The 17,491-nt window shown below is 43.3% G+C and overlaps 1 pseudogene; it reads left to right on the top strand.

The window, feature by feature from the left end:
- The first annotated feature begins 7,465 nt into the window (after positions 1-7,465).
- LOC147596280 (uncharacterized) lies at positions 7,466-16,561 on the top strand (annotated as a pseudogene).
- Positions 16,562-17,491: the final 930 nt, after the last annotated feature.

Below are 17,491 nucleotides of genomic sequence, written 5' to 3'. Positions count from 1 at the left end.
TTGGGTATATGAGCATCTACGTGACGTACTTTTACAACAAGCTTCTCTAACCGGGCAGCAATATCTTGCCACAGTGCGGCAGCCCAGATGGGTTTGCCTCTGCGCTGCCAGTTGCTCTGTTTCCATTGCTTTAACCACCCCCACAGGGCATTTGCCACCATCCATGAGTCAGTGTAGAGATAGAGCTTTGGCCATTTTTCCCGTTCAGCGATGTCTAAAGCCAGCTGGATGGCTTTCACCTCTGCAAACTGACTTGATTCACCTTGGCCTTCAGTGGCTTCTGCCACTCGTCGTGTAGGACTCCACACAGCAGCTTTCCACTTTCGATGCTTTCCTACAATACGACAGGATCCATCAGTGAACAAAGCATATCGCCTCTCATTTTCTGGGAGGTTGTTGTATGGTGGGGCTTCTTCAGCACGTGTCACCTCTTCCTCTGGCGGCATTCCAAAATCTTTGCCTTCTGGCCAATCTGTGATTACTTCTAAGATTCCTGGGCGATTGGGGTTTCCTATTCGGGCTCGCTGTGTGATCAGTGCAACCCATTTACTCCACGTGGCATCAGTTGCATGATGTGTAGAGGGGACCTTCCCTTTGAACATCCAGCCCAGCACTGGCAATCGTGGTGCCAGGAGGAGCTGTGCTTCAGTACCAATCACTTCTGAAGCAGCTCGAACTCCTTCGTATGCTGCCAGTATCTCTTTTTCAGTTGGAGTATAGCGAGCCTCAGATCCTCTATATCCCCGGCTCCAAAAGCCTAGGGGTCGACCTCGAGTCTCTCCTGATGTTCTCTGCCAGAGACTCCAGGTAGGGCCATTCTCCCCGGCTGCGGTGTAGAGGATATTTTTCACATCTTGTCCTGTTCGGACTGGCCCAAGGGCTACTGCATGAACAATCTCCTGTTTAATTTGTTCAAAGGCTTGTCGTTGTTCAGGGCCCCATTTAAAATCATTCTTCTTTCGAGTCACTTCATAGAGAGGGCTTACAATCATACTGTAATTTGGAATATGCATTCTCCAAAAACCCACAACACCTAAAAAGGCTTGTGTTTCCTTTTTGTTAGCTGGTGGAGCCATAGCTGTTATTTTGTTGACCACATCCATTGGAATGTGACGACGTCCATCTTGCCACTTTACTCCTAAAAACTGGATCTCTTGTGCAGGCCCCTTGACTTTGCTTTGTTTTATTGCAAAACCGGCTTTCAGAAGGATTTGGATTATTTTCTCCCCTTTCTCAAAAACTTCTTCTGCTGTGTTGCCCCATACAATGATGTCATCAATGTATTGCAGATGTTCTGGAGCTCCACCCTTTTCTAATACAGTCTGGATCAGTCCATGGCAAATGGTGGGGCTGTGTTTCCACCCCTGGGGCAGTCGATTCCAGGTGTACTGGACACCCCTCCAAGTGAAAGCAAACTGTGGCCTGCATTCTGGTGCCAGAGGAATGGAGAAGAACGCATTGGCAATATCGATGGTGGCATACCACTTGGCTGCTTTTGACTCCAGTTCATACTGAAGTTCTAGCATGTCTGGCACGGCAGCACTCATTGGTGGTGTAACCTCATTTAGGCCACGATAGTCCATTGTTAGTCTCCATTCTCCATTAGATTTTCGCACTGGCCATATGGGACTGTTAAAGGGTGAGCGGGACTTGCTGATCACTCCCTGGCTCTCCAGTCGACGAATCAGCTTGAGGATGGGGATTATGGAGTCTCGGTTGGTGCGATATTGCCGCCGGTGCACCGTGGTAGTAGCAATTGGTACCTTTTGTTCTTCAACCTTCAGCTTTCCCACAACGGAAGGGTCCTTTGAAAGTCTGGGCAAGATGGACAGCTGTTTATTTTTCTCCACGGTGGCTATACCAAAAGCCCACCGGTGCCCTTTTGGGTCTTTGAAATACCCACTCCTGAGGTAATCTATACCAAGAATGCATGGAGCATCTGGGCCAGTCACTATGGGGTGCTTTTGCCACTCATTCCCAGTCAAACTTACTTCAGCCTCCAATACAGTCAGCTCTTGGGATCCTCCTGTCACTCCAGAAATAGAAATGGGTTGTGCCCCTTTATAGCTTGATGGTATTAGAGTACACTGTGCACCAGTGTCTACTAGAGCTTTATACCTTTGTGGGTCTGATGTGCCAGGCCATTTAATCCATACAGTCCAATAAACTCTGTTGTCCCTCTCCTCCGCCTGGCTGGAGGCAGGGCCCCTCTAGTCCTGTTTGTAATATTTTCTGTTCACTTTCTGTGAATATGAATCAGAAGTTCCTTCCGTAGGATCAGAGGTGAGATCAGCCCTTCTACGCTGTCTGGGGAACTGCCCACTGGAGACTGGAGCAGCAAATTGCCTGGAAGAACCTCCCTTTGTGATTGTTTTACCTCGCAACTCACGTACACGTGCCTCTAGGGCCGAGGTAGGCTTTCCATCCCACTTCCTCATATCCTCTCCTTGGTCACGCAAGGTAAACCATAGGTCATCTCGTCGGGTGTACCGTCTCCCTTGAGCAGGAGGAGGATGAGGTCTTCTTCTAATAGCTGAGATATTAGTCCGTGCAGGTGGGGAGCAAGAATCTTCAAGTTTCTCACACACCTCAGATAGTTTTTCTAACAGTTTTTCAAACTGGCTTTCAGATTTCTCAGTCAGTCTTTCTATAGCTGAGACACAGGCCCGCATCGGGGAAGAGAGATTGTCTTCATATTGTCGGAGCTGGTTAGCCACTGCACGTACTGGTGGCATCTCATCATCTTTCCAACTCATTGCTGCCAATGAGTTGGCATACGATGATGGTGCACTCTGTACAAATTTCCGCCACATGGGTCGGGTACATTCAATTTCATCTGGATCTACGGATGTCCGTGGGTCATCCAGGTTATGATAAATCAGCTCCCGAACAGCTAATTCTCTCAGAAACTGGATACCTCTCTCCATGGTGGTCCACTTGCTTGGGTGGCATACAATATCTTCCTTAAAGAAATACCTGTCCCTCACACCTGACAGGAGTCGCCTCCAGAGGCTGCAGGCTGCTGACTCTCTTCCAATCGCCCTGTCAATGGCTGCTTCCCTAGACAGAGATCCCAGCTGCCTGGCTTCCCTGCCTTCTAATTCCAGGCTACTGGCCCCTCTGTCCCAGCATCGGAGCAACCAGGTGACAAGTTGCTCACCTTGATTACGGCTGAAATCTTTTCGCATATCTCGCAGCTCACTCAGGGATAGGGACCGGGTGACTACCTCCCCTTCTGTGTCTCCCTGATCATGTGATGGGCCTGGTTCATCATCATCTTTCACTATGCGAACTGATTTTTTGGTGTATTTCTTATGTACAGGGGCAACTGATACTGGTGTAGATTGGTTTTTCGGTTTCTCTTTGGTACTGCTTGCTGAGGTTTGAGTAGCCACAGTGTCTGGCGTGGGGGCTGAAGCAATCGCAGTGCCCGTAGCAGGGGCTGGGGTAGCTGCAGCACCTGCCGTAGCGGCTGAAGTAGCTGCAGTATTTGTAGCAGCAGTTTGAGTAGCCACAGTGTCTGTTGCAGGGATTGGAGGAGCCATAATACTTTTAAAAAACTGTTTAAACTTCATCAATATCAAGATCTGAGATAGCTGCAAGAGACTTGTCACCATGAACATGGTGGTAGGGGTATAAAAAGGGTATTCAAAATTCTCAAAAGCTGTTGAAATTAGCTTGGTGAGGTGGGGAAAGCTGTAAACAGATGTTCCACCCGCGGCCTGGCTTCCCGGAACAAAACAACAGGTATAGTTCCAAACAACACCCACAAGATGGCTCCCGAAATACCCGGGTGGAGCTGCCTCTGCCTCCTCGCTCTGCACACTGCCCGCCGCCATTGAGTACAGATATGAAAATGGTCCCGTTACCAGCAATCTCACTAAACAAATCAGTGCCGCATAGCACAGCAGAACGATACCTTTGATCCAACACACATCATTGATAAAGCGTGTACAAACACCGACAAACAGAAAATACGGCAAGTAGGGTGCTATCCAGTACAGCTCTAAAAACAACTGCGAGAACAAATGAAATAACATTGTGCCCAGCGATGACCAAACCGGCTTAATGAACACTTGTAACAAATCTGTTTTCAACACACTGTGTTCAAACCTGTCCTTATCTCAACCCTTCGGGACTGACCAGGGCTTGAACCTTGGATCCTCAGACTAAGGTCCGATGATCTCACGACTGATCTAGTGAGGCCCCTTCGAGTCCCTGTTCGGGCGCCAAAAAGACTGTGGTGGTTTAGCCCGGATCACCACACAGTTTCTTATTCACCCTGCCCCTACCTAGTGGGACAGGGGAGAGAAATTGGGAAGAAAGGAAAACTCGTGGGTTGAGATAAAAACAGTTTACTAAAAATACTAAAAACTACAAAGCTAACAGGATATAAGGATATTAATATCTACAAAATATACAAAATGAACAATGTACAATTTCTCACCACCCGATGTCCGAATGACCGACGCAGCCCGTCCTGAGCAGCGATCGCAGGAACAACACCGAGCAGCAAGCAAAGGGGGAGAGCAAGCTAGCAAGGTAGAGGGAACGATGCCAGCAAGCAAGAGAGTAGAAAAGGATGCCAAGGGTGCCCAAACGGATACCCGACAAGGAAAGGAATAACTGAAAATGATGCCCCCTCCCATGGGCAACCCCCACTTATATACTGAGCATGACGTTTATGGCATGGAATACTCTCTTTGGCCAGTTTGGATCAATTATTCTGTCTGTCTTTTGCCCAGCTTCCCGCATCTGCACGTTAACGAGACTTGGAAAGCCAGACAGTGTCCTTGGTCTCATTCACAACAACTCGTATCATCAGAATGTTTTTATCAACATTCTTCACACACAAAATTCAAAACACACTGGCTACTGAGAAGAAAATTAACTCCATCCCTGCTGAAACCAGGACAATGATATATATGTGCCCAATTTCTTGAAATGTCTGTGTCTATTTAGTCACATGAGATTACTCACAGAAGCAAGGATTGGTATCTGTACTGTTGCAAGTCTGGAAAATATTAGATCTAGATCAGTAATCAGCTACTGGCTGTTTTCTGGAGGCCATCAAAGGATGAAAGTATATATTTTTTTCCGACATGCCCATCTGATCCCTCTGAACACCTTCTGTTTGATGTTTTTGCTCCAGCTTTTTTTCAGGTTCCTGCGTTGGATGTACTAATCAAACTCTGCTATTCTAAGAATTGTCTATAAAGAAAAGTTGTGTCTTTTTTTGCTTCCCCTCCACCCTAACACTTTCTCATAAAAGCATTTCCCTCAGAGCTGAACGAAACAGCCACCATGGTCAAGTAGTTTGAAAGAAAACTCATAGCTTAAACTATGCAGCTTACATGATCATTTAGCTTGTGTTATTTTATAGCCTATATTAAAGACACAAGTAAAATTGTAGAGATTTGTGTTTTGAGGAAGAAAATGAATCACATCTCTGGTTAACGTTTGTGTTTGTAGTCTTCTTTATGAAGCCCAGAAGTGGATTTAGAAGCACTCACTTGAGGATCTGGAGTGTTTCACAAGGAAACCGTGCTTCTTTCTAGGCCTGTTCTGCCATTCCCATATCACTTTGCTTGTAAAACCATTCCTTCAGTCTGCGAGGGACTTGCTCCTCACCTGACTATTATATCTTGTCGTTACATCTGTGTGCCAGCTTGCACAGTGGGCAGAACCTGTGTAGAACTGTGCCTAGCTATGCAGACAACCCCAAAGGTAGACAGGTGTTGATGGTAGCATGCAAGGCACAGTGGCCTGAGGATAGCTAGCTCTCCTGGTTCAGAGGTAGCTGAACATTTCCTATTAATTGCTTTGCTGTTGCCTCTTTTTCCCCCACTTCTGAGGCCCTTCAAGTGTGCTGCACCTTCAGTTGACATACTGGAGTTCAGAAACAGAAGAGCCTGAGAGTGAAATGTTTCAGGAGAGCTGGGTCTTGACTTGTGACAAGTGGCAGGTTGCAGGAAATGCTCCTTTTCTATCTATCTCTGTTTTCTTCATCTCTGCTTTTGCTGTTTCTGTCTTCTTTATCTTTTCTGTCTTCATCATGTATGATAAGGAAGCAAAGAGCTCTAGATTTACTTGATTTGGCGTGATGGGAGGTTTCATATGAAACCTCGCAACTCCCTGTGGAAGTGAAACTGACTGCTTACAGTTCATGGACCTTTCCCTTTGGTCTTTAGTAGTTAGCTTTGCATCATCAGCCTCATAATTTTTAATGGCTATTCAATTGCTAGAATGTATGTCAAAAACAACTTGTCTTTTGTTTTTGTTCAAGGGAGCTGAAAATTCATTATATAAGAACAGATACAGGAAAAGAGTTTCCATATGTAAACAAAGGGAAGTGAAATTTCACAAAAAGCACAAACTTGATAATATGGTTTTGCTCTTGTTTTGGTTTTGTGTCCATTTATCCCATGCCCGTCACCCACCCTTCTCACGAGGCTGAACGCAGCTCCAGCTGTTTCTAGTGTGTTTCCTACAGTATCTCCAAGCTAGACCTAAGCAGGAAAGACTCTCCCCAGGCCTAAAATAGCTTTACATTATTATTTCACAATTGTATTTTTTTGTCTCAGCCACTCAGCCACTGTGGGAGATGTAATTTACCCTTCAGAGAGGACTTCTGAGCATTACAGGCTAATGAGAACAGCTGATACACATTCATGCTTCAGTCTGCGGTATAACAAGTTCAGCGGTTGTATATTTTTAAAGCGCTGTGACACAGAGGTCAGGGGATGATATCCAGGGCAGAGCAGAGTTATGGAAGAGGATTAGCATCAACTAGGTTTTAAAACTGCTGATCACATTTTCAGGACTAAATGTAATTGTCTAGCTTTGATAAAATTAAAAAACAAAACAACATATGACTCTTTCACTTGAGATAAAACATCCAATTTAAAAATATTTCAAACCTGAAAGAGATTGTATTGCAATGTTGCAGTCCTCTTACTAGATATGTGATGCCATGTAGTCCCCTCGTACGAAATACACTTTGTGTAGTCGCATGGATTTCCTTTATGTCATGTACGAGTCTTACTGTGAGGCATTTATTTCCTTATTTTGCTAAGTCAGGGCTTTGCCATGTGGAGCAAGTCTGAGAGAAGTATTTTCTCTGGGCCGAACTCCAGCCTTTCTCATGGCTGAAACAGAAGATCCCCTGGTCCTCCTGCTGGGACTTCCTGTGCTTGCAGAGCTAATGCTGCACCATGGGCAGCTGTTCTGCCTCTGGGCACAAAGGTCCTGCAGGGTGGCTGCCATACGCTCGAGAATTTAGCCTGACTGATGGCAGTCCAGAGAGGATTTGCAGAGTGCCACAGATGACAGCAAACTGTTTGTTGCTCTTTTTCTTTTAAAAATTAGATGGAATTGTATGAATCATCCTCAAATTACTTTACTGAGGACTGTCTTAAGTGAGTTTCCGTATTTTGTGCAAACCTGTAATTCCACTGAGTTCGAAATGGCATGTTGGACAAGGGAAGAGGACGCAGGTGAGGCATACCACTGCATCATACTCAGATCCCTCACGCCAGGCAGTCTGAGCAGCCTGGTGGGTGCTCCGCAGAAGGCAGAGGAAGCCCAGCTTTCCAAGCTAGACGCGCAAGGAAATTGGCCTCTGCTGCAGCGTGACTCACCGAGCCTAGGTAAGAGCTGGGTTTCAGGGGCACTTGGTCACACCTGTGTCTTGCTATGGAGGGCCTATTAGTCCACTTGGGTTTCATGCCTTGTACCCCAGGGCACCCCAGCACTGGATGGGTGCTGACTGTTGCCTGAGCCAAAGCTGATAAGCCTGAGCTGATAAGCCCAGCTGAGAGGCAATTAGTAACTGCTCAGGCTCGGTGCCCTGCGAAGACGGGTGTGCAGGACACAGACATGCAGACATGTCTTCAGTTGTGTGAGACGCGCTTAGTCCTGCTGTAACACTCGCAAGAAAACTTGATTTGATTTTAAAAATATACACAGCCATTGAAGACTGACTAAGCCAATAAAATGTGGGAGGGGTGTATACAGATACGTAAGGTGTATATACAGATAATCTGAGGGTAATTGAAACACTTAAATTCATCGTTGATTTTAAAAGGATGGGCTAGGGTCTCTTCTGTCAAGGGGATACTCGTACAGCTCTGGAGCTGTGTGCCACATCCGCTCGCACCTGCTTGGTGAATAACAACAGCAGCGAACATCTGCTCCTCGGTGAACTGCCTGAATACCTCATCTTTCCCCTCAGAGGGTAAAAACTGTATCATCCATCATTAAGCTAAGAAAAAAAAAGATTACATCTTTTTTTTTTCTTTTGTTTGAGTAGTCCACTTTGCCCTTTCTGTGTAACCATATATTTTGTTCGTTACAATCTATTACAATTTTAAGAATATATTGTATTTTCCATTTGGCAAAGGTGATTAAGTTGTCATTTATCTTCAGTGCAAGCTTCTTGGGGGCATTGGCTGTTTACTTGTGTCTAGCTCAGTGAGGTGTCCAAGTACATAGACAGGGCTCCAAGATGTGCTGCAATGCAAATAGTACCATAAAATTTACTACAAAGTTTCATACTTATGCTGAAACCTCTCACAGGACTTTCTCTGCATCACAATGGTTGAAACAGATAGGAATGGCTGTAGGGCTTGTGTTTTCAGATCTCAAGTCCAGCTGATTTAACTTCTGCTCAGTTCTTGCAGGAGGGCATACTCCAACAGCCATAAAGAACCCTGCAGGGATCATATGTCTGTTGCTTTCCTAGGAAAAAAATAGCTTTCCTCAAAATACACTGATAAGGATATTTCAATGTTTGCTATGTTTACAAATGCTAATCTTTAGGGAAACTTTCTTCAAATTCCTCCTGATCCTTGAGATCCTGCCTTCAATTAATAAAAAATACAATAACAATTACATTTGCTGGTGATTTGCAGAAAAAAAATGCCTCTCCTATGAGATGGATGTCTCAGGATAGCCCTGGCCTGTACTGGAAACACTTACACAGTTTAGTAACCTCACTAACAGTTTAATAATTTCAGCAACAACATTTAGCATTACATACATGCATTACCCTTTCTAGAAAGTGGGACTGAGGCCAGGTGGAAAGTAGTCATAAAACGCTTTGGAAATATGTTTTTGTATTTTCCATGCTTAAAGATTTTTGTAGAACTGGTGCAGCCTTACCTAAGGTTAACACCGTGCAAACCTGAGTCTCTTAGAAGCAACGTTCACGAGATTGATTAAAATATTGCTTTAGTCCCCTGTAAGGTTCCAGGACTGTGGCAGTAACGTTACCCATTTGGAACCACTGAGCAAGGGGCAGCATCTTGCTGCTGGCTCTTTTTGAAACAGAAGAGAGTAACTGAATGCTGCAGCCTCCGGAGGACTGAATGAGCCGGTCGCAGTCATTAGGTGCCATAAGGAGGAAGGTAATTTCAAGGTACTGCCTAATCTTCCTGACACATCACATGCTGCACACAGGCTTTTAATGTCCTGTGCTCTGAAACACAGATAAATGAACCTTGCTTTCCAGAGTAAAACCGAATATCTCTCCCCCCAGCCCCCCCAAAAAAACACAACCCAAATCAGGAATAAACGAAACTTCTTTCCAGCAGAAGTTATGCAATTATGAAACTTGTACTGTTACCCAGGTGCTTCCTAAGCTGCTGTGGGCAGGAGCTGCCCCTATTGTGCTGCTCCCTGCACTGCCCCGCTCAGGCCCAGGGCTGTGGGGCCAAGCAGCACCCCCCGCTGCACCCCCCTGAGAGGGGACAAGGGGCAGAGAGCAAATCCACGCAGAAGATCTGGCCATAATGGTGCTCAGTGTTGAGCAGCAGTTTCTCAGGGGAGAGGGAGGGAGATGAACTAGGCACGATCGGCCTCCGTGCTGCTGTGCCACTGGTGATGCTGGAGGGAGAAAGCTGCGTGTTACAGCTCTCCAGGACAGCAGTTTGGCAAGAAGAGCCTACAGAGTGCTGGCAGATGCCTTGTATCTGCTGAAATTGCCAGCCGTGGCATAGTTTGTACAAATGAAACGACTTGCTTCATCATTGAGAAATTATCACAGAGAATGAATATCTTCTGATAATGATAAAAGAATTTAAAATTTCCTAACAATGTCATCCCTTTCACCCAAGACACTCTTATGAAATTATGCATATTTCAAGTACATTGTCTTCCTTATAATAAACACCCAAACTGCACACAGCTGTAGGAAGAAGACAACCTCACCTTCTAAAATTCAATGCATAATAGCTAGAGATATTTCGTTGTAGGTACTATGAGTGGAGGTTGAATTTTGTGTTTCATACTGTGTCTGTATAACACAAAGATGAAAAATCAATGGGATAAAGGCAAATGGCTTGTGACCCAAATATCATATGGCATTTTCTATGCAGATTGAGACTCACATTTGCAGAATCCAGTATAACTACATAAAACCCATGGGGAATAATTTCTGAAGATTGCTGCAGGCCCATAATATTCTAATTTCTGTTTATGCTTTCTTAAATGTGTTATTATTCCAGCATCACTTTTCTCCCCCACAAGGGTACCTTTGCTTGCTGCTTCTTCTTTTGGTTTGTGACTTGTCTTTCAGTGTCATTTTTTAGTATTAGTAAGTTTCGTCCTCAGCCATTTTGTGGATCATGGTTTTCCCCCATCTAACCTCATAATCCCAATTTCCCCCCACTATTTTGCTTGCCTTCTGTTGCTTCATTTCCCTAATACTTTGTCTCCTCATAATCCTCCCTCCTCCACTCTCCACTCCCGACACTCAGACTTGTCCCCCCCAACAGATGCCTCCTCTACTGCTGCCTGACACCTACACACAGAAACTCCTCTTGCCACATTTCATCCCTCACCCCCCAAGAGAGCATTTCAGACATGCTATTGTCCTCAGAGAATCTGAGGTCCTCTCACAGGCACCCTGCATTTTACACATAGAGACACAGTGCCAATGTTCTTGCTTTCCCTGGCTGTCAAAACTCACCATCATCTTTCCACATCCCCCATGTTGTTTGTATCTGACTGTCCTGTTGTTTGTATCTGACTGGCCCAAACACTTCCATTCCCTGCCCTCATCTGCCCAGATGTGTCAGCCTGGATGAGCTCTTCAAGCTGCAGTCTACTCTCAGCCACTGAGCTACTAACTAGATTTAAGCAGGTCACAGAAGCTTAATTTTCTTTTTCCTTTTCTTTTCGTTTAATGGACAACACTTTGCATCCTCAGAGGTGTGTGGCATACAAACCTTTTTCACTGATGATTATGAAATCCTCGAATTGAAAGCACAAAGGAACTATTTTGTTCTTTCATTCCCCAGCACCTTGTGCTCACCTTGACTTGGGACAGGCTGCTGGGAAATCCCCTGCTTACACAGCAGAGACTCCCAGAGTCTCTACATCAGTGATCTGCCTCAACATGACTTCTTTGAGGTTTTTTTTTAATTAATTCAATTCTTTCTTTTATGTGCCTGCTCCTCACTATATTTTGCCTCCTTCTTAAGTGTGCTTCACCCATGAAAAAGGAAATTGATTTAGCAGCAGTAACAATGATGTTCCACGTGTGCAATTTTTTTAATGTGTACTGTGTGTGCTTGTGTTTTGAGTAGTTGTAGAGATACTAAAAACTTTTTTAATTTGTCCAGTTGGGAGTGGTAAGTGCAAGGCTGCAATGAACAGGGGAAAAATTCAACATTAGAATTTAAATATTTGCATGTGCCTCTTTTGGTGCTTTGCGATAAGAGGAATGGAAATCCACAAGCATTTGCATTGCAAATCACATTTGGAAATTGTTTGAGTTTACGCAGCTTGTGAAAGTGTCAGCTCTTGATATGTGATAATGTCCTTGAACCCTGCAGAGACTGGAACAATCAGGATCTGCTTTGTGATTGTAAGATGCACCTCTGTACTTTTTCAGCAACGCTGTGGGACTGTGATGCAGTGCCTAGGTGTAGGCTGCAGAAAAGCCAGAAGCTCTGGGTTGGGTGCGTGTTGCATCCCGAGCCTGTGAGGTGGCAAGGCCTGGGCACCGTGCAGCCCCTTTCTCTCCTTCTTTCTCTCTAATCTCACGTTTTCAAAGAAATGAAATGCAGTCCCGTGGCTTTATGGGAGCCAAGGTGTGTTCCCACTGGGCCATCACTTGGGTGGCAGTGGACAAACCACACTTCAGTATTTTAAAGCACTGCACTCCAGATAATGTGATTTAGGCTGCTATGCTAGAGTCATAAAGAAGGTGTAAATTCCTCTTCCAAAAGTATGTAAATTTCTGCAGAAACATCTCTTAGCTGTGGATTGCTCCTATACCTGTGCCATTACCTTGAGATATTTTGTAAGAAAGAATGGGATGGAGTGTGGATCAGGCTGAAAGGAAGGGACAGCAATAGGGAAGGTTTGTACTCTCATAAACTGTTCATCCCTCTTAAGGAGGGGAACTGAATTATCACTGGAAACCAATTTCCCTTACAGGCAGCCTCTAAATATGGACCAAACTTTGGCTTCTAAGTGCAAACTTGAGGCCCTTCTTTCTGCATCTTCTACCCCATCTTTATTGCACCTCTTTATTTAGAAGCTCTAGATATGGCACATTCTCTCATGAATATGGTGTCTTTCATGTAAAAGCCATTTTTAATTTTTTAAAAATTGAAATATGGCTCACCAACTGAATCTTCTCATTTTCTCTGAACAGGCAGTGCTATCTTAGGAGCTGCCTTCATAATTTGGGGTAGTGTGAAAACGGAAATATTGGTTTCAGATTATATCAGAACTGTCAGATTTTGTTCTCACTGACATTCTAAGTGTTGCACTAGCAAAAAAAAAAAAGATGTAATATAACCTGATTGCATAATAATACTTTTGAAGAGGATTATACTAAAAAGGATTTAATAATATGTGAAATCAGGAACTATATGAATTAGCCGTAGTGAAATCACATGAAACTGTAACATTGCCTAAAATAGTGCTGTAAAGTCAAAGTGTAGGTGGAATCTATGTGCCATGGAAAGAGTCTCAAAAGAACTTTGAGATTTTAAAGTTGTTTGAACTGTAAAATCAGTGAAACTAAGGAGAGAGGAGAGAAAAGCATGCTCATACCCATTTCTGCTCACATGACAGGACATGGATTGACCTCCTGGCTTTTAGGACTGAGTCTAAGATTTGGGTTTTTTTTTTTTTAATTTTTAAAATCTACTTGTAACCACAAATCGTAGGACTAACCCCAAATTAAATGCTGTAAAGCTATAAAATCAATATGGATGGAAATCAGAAGACTGAAATCTGATGATTTTATATTCCTTATAAGCACAGAGATGCCATCTTAATGGACATACAATTTTATTAAGGAATGTAGCTTTTTTTTTCCCCTCATTTTATTATGCAAGCTTGTCCATAAAGTATATTTTTATTGTGCAGGGCACAGAATATTTGACTTATAGGCATTTTGATATGTGTGAAATTTAATTCTAGTTTAGTTACAAAGTGCAATAACCACTGGCAGTGTAAGAACTTGACACTTCAGACTGGACATCTTACTGCTCCAAAATGAAGATTTATTATTATGTGTAATTAAGCTGGCAAATATAAACATGCAGTCTTTCATTTTCTGATGTATGCTATAGCAGGGTAAAAGTCTTAAGTTTCCCGAAGACAAATGTTGGTATAAAAGATCAAAACCACCACTGCTGAACACAAGATTTATGATGCCATTGATAAATGAAGTGTACACTAAAAGGATTAGCAAAAATAATTAAAAAAGAAATCCCCTTCCCTCAACTCATAAGTGGAAGGAAGAGGGAATGGGTTCAAAAGAAAACTTCAGTGTGCCATTAAGGATTGTAATTGCTATGTCAAATTACAAAGCTAAGTACCTCATTAAAAATTATTTTTAAAAATTCATTTCTGTACTCTTAAAAAATGCATGTACAGCAATTATATAGAAAGTTATGATCCTGATAGTCTTTTGTTGAATCACTGAGACTTAACCTAGTGTAACATGAAATGTAATAACAACAACTAACACAGGTCCTTTTTCAAGCATAAACCCTCAAATTGTTGTAAATCCAGTTGTATTACTTATTGGATTTTTTTTTTCTCACTGGCACTCACTCTACAGTAATTATGAGTCCTTTGACATTTTACAGACAATCCAGTGCAATTTGCTTTACTGAACTGAATAAGATTGATGAGGGCATGATTCTTCCACCTGTACGTAAATCAGTGAATTTAAAGGCTTTGTAAATCTTGTAAGAAGGCCAGAGTATTTCATGCTAGGCTCCCATTTTGCAGGTGAATGACTATGGACAGTATCACAGGACAGAGTAATTCGTGTTGGAAGAGACCTCTGGAAGCCACTGCGTGCAAAGCAGGGCCAGGTAGCAGGTTGCTCAGGGTGGTGTGAAGCCAGGTTTTGTTTGTCTGCAAGCATGGAAACAGACTCTTTCCTCTTCAACATACTGTCAGAACACACGTTTTTTTTTTCCTCACATCTAATTGGAATTTCCCTCCTTTCATCTTGTATTTGTTGCCTTTCATCCTATCCTGGTGCATGTCTGAGGAAAGTCTGACTCCAACTCCTCTGCACCCTACTTTTCAGTAGCCACAGGCAGTAATAAGATGTCCCCTTACCCTTCTCTTCTTAATGCTGAATAAAACATGTTCCCTCAACCTTTTTGCATATTTCATGTTTTCTAATCTCCTGACTATCTTGGCCCTTAGCTGGATTTGCCTCTGTATGTCATTGCCTTTTTTGTGCTGGGGAGTCCAAAACTTGATATCTATCAAGAGTCCACATATGCAGGCCTCTAGTGCAGAAAAGGTAAAATAATAATCTGAATTCCAATAGCAGATTAAAAATCTGTTTTAATATATGATAATAATTATTACATTTTTATTTAATCATGTAAATGTGCCATAAAGGATCATTTTCTATCTAATGCATCATAGATCCCACAGTGCTCTCTGGTCATTGGTGTCCTTAGACAAACATGTGTGTCATTGTAGAGTTTGTTATGTCATGGATATTGCAACAGATGGAGGAAGGAAGCAATTCCCTAGCTCACTGTCATCTTCCCTCAAAGATGAATATTTGTATAATTGCATTGACACTGACAGAACTATGACAAAGCAATAATGTAAAAGTTGTCATAGTAGTTGGACAAAGCCCATCTTGACAAGAGTCCTGTCTCTAAATGTGACTATCACTGTCCACATAGGGAAGGAGCACAGAAAAAATCCACAGTGTATCTTCCACCAACATTTCTTCCTAATACACAAAAAGGGGGAAATATTGCATTAACCTCTTGTAAATCTGTTGAAGTAACTTCTCTACAAAAAAAAAAAAAAAGTTTCTTTATAGTTAAAGAGAATTGGAACTCTACTGAAGACCTTTCAGTAGATTTGTCTGTCAATTGATCTTCGTAATTCTTCACTGGAAAATGACAGTTCCTCTAAAACAAAAAATGTTATGGAAACACACATTTTTCAACCTTTTTTTTTATATAACTCAGACTTGACTTTTGGCAAAAAATAGAATTAAATAGATCCTCTCCAATTTACATACACAAGGTATTTTTAACTAAGGATGCAATCCATCTGTCCTAACTTTCAATGTCTAAAAGTTAAATGTCCTAGTCTGAGTTACTTAGCCTAGAACCTACCTCTAGAAGGAGGTTCATCTTATACAAAAATTCAATTAGATCAAGTTTCCCAGAGCCCCGTCCAACCTGGCCTTGAATGTTTCCAGGGATGGGGCATCTACCACCTCTCCGGGCAACCTGTTCCAGTGTTCTACCACCCTCATTGTAAAAAAATTCTTCCTGTGTCTAGTCTAAATCAATCCCCTTTTAGTTTAAAACCATTACCCCCTGTCCTATCACTACATCTGCTGCTAAAGAGTTTGTCCCCATGTTTTTTATAGGCCCCCTTTAGGTACTGAAAGGCTGCAATACGGTCTCCTCAGAGCCTCCTCTTCTCCAGGCTGAGCAACTCCACCTCTCCTAGCCTTTCTTCATCAGAGAGGTGCTCCAGCCCTCTGATCATCTTTGTGGCCCTTCTCTGGACTTGCTCCAATAGGTCCGTGTCCTTCTTATGTTGGGGCCTCCAGAGCTGGACCCAGTACTCCAGGTGGGGTCTCACCAGAGCAGAGTAGAGGGGCAGAATCACCTCCCTTGACCTGCTGGACAGGCTTGTTTTGATGCAGCCCAGGATGTGGTTGGCTTTGTGGGCTGCAAGTGCACATTGACAGCTCATGTCCAGCTTTTTATTCAGCAGTACTCCCATGTCTTTCTTGGCAGAGCTGCCCTTCATCCCACAGCCTGGATTGATATCGAGGGTTGCCCTGAGACAGGTGCAGGACCTTACACTTGGTCTTATTGAACCTCATGAGGTTCGCATGGGCCCATTTCTCCCACTCGTCCAGGTCCCTCTGTATGACATCCTGTCCCTTAGGCGTGTCAACCACACCACACAGCTTGGTGTCATCTGCAAACTTACTGAGGGTGCACTCCATCCCACTGTCTATGTCATTGATGGAGCTGTTAAACAGTACTGGTTCCAGTACAAACCCCTGAGGGACACCACTCATCACTGATCTCCGTATGGACATTGATTCACTGACCACTACCCTCTAGATGCAACCATCCAACCAGTTCGTCATCCACCAAACAGACCACTCATTATAGCCACTATCTACTATCCTTTAGCCATTATTTACTCTCCCATTATCCATTATATCTTTTAAAAGTAGATGACAAGCACCATTTACAGCAAAGGCAGGTTTGCCCAAGTTACACTCCTGGACGCTGCTGTTCAGCAGTAGGCTTAGAAATGTGTAACAGGAATAAGAAATTGTTCCCTGTATGTGTACAGTAATTTCCACAATAAAGGCCTTTGGATTCTAGTCTATGCTAGAATTTGGAGACACATAGTGAGGTAGACAAGTGTTGTACTGACTTTATAGATGATAGAACTTAAGTATAGAAAGTTCAAGTGGCTTTGCAGAAACACATGCAGGAAATCAAAAGCAAACCAGGAACAGAGCCTTTGTGCTCTGGTACCCAACCCCATGCTTTAAATAGAAAATATTCTGTCCTGTGCCAACGTCTTCAGTCCAGCATTGTCCAAGGCATGGACTGATGACCTCATAGGACTTTTCCATCACCAGCATCTGGGCTTCCACAATTAGTCATAGCAACTCTGTTGACTCTGTGATTAGTGGATGGCTGCCTCAGAGCTTTAGGTGTGGTTTTGTTAAAAGTTTAAAGCTAAAGTTAGATGTGGAAAAGACTTACAATCTCATCTGACCTACGACAATGACTGTTTCAATAATTGCAGCTGCTACTGTGCATGACATCAAGCTAGAAAGAGGAAACTCTTTTCATACACTTCCGTGTAGGGAAAGCAAATAATAGTAATAAACATTTTCCAGAGAGGGGAAGCCTTCTTTCTGAGAAGACTGGCCTTCATTGAATAAAGAGATATCTCTTTTCTGTTGTGAAGTGCAGCACTCACTCAGACTAAG

This window comes from Chlamydotis macqueenii, chromosome Z (assembly GCF_036417535.1).
Source record: "Chlamydotis macqueenii isolate bChlMac1 chromosome Z, bChlMac1.mat, whole genome shotgun sequence".
Taxonomy (NCBI): Eukaryota; Metazoa; Chordata; class Aves; order Otidiformes; family Otididae; genus Chlamydotis; species Chlamydotis macqueenii.
Note: the sequence above shows the minus strand (reverse complement) of the source record. Positions and strands in the feature narration are given on the sequence as shown.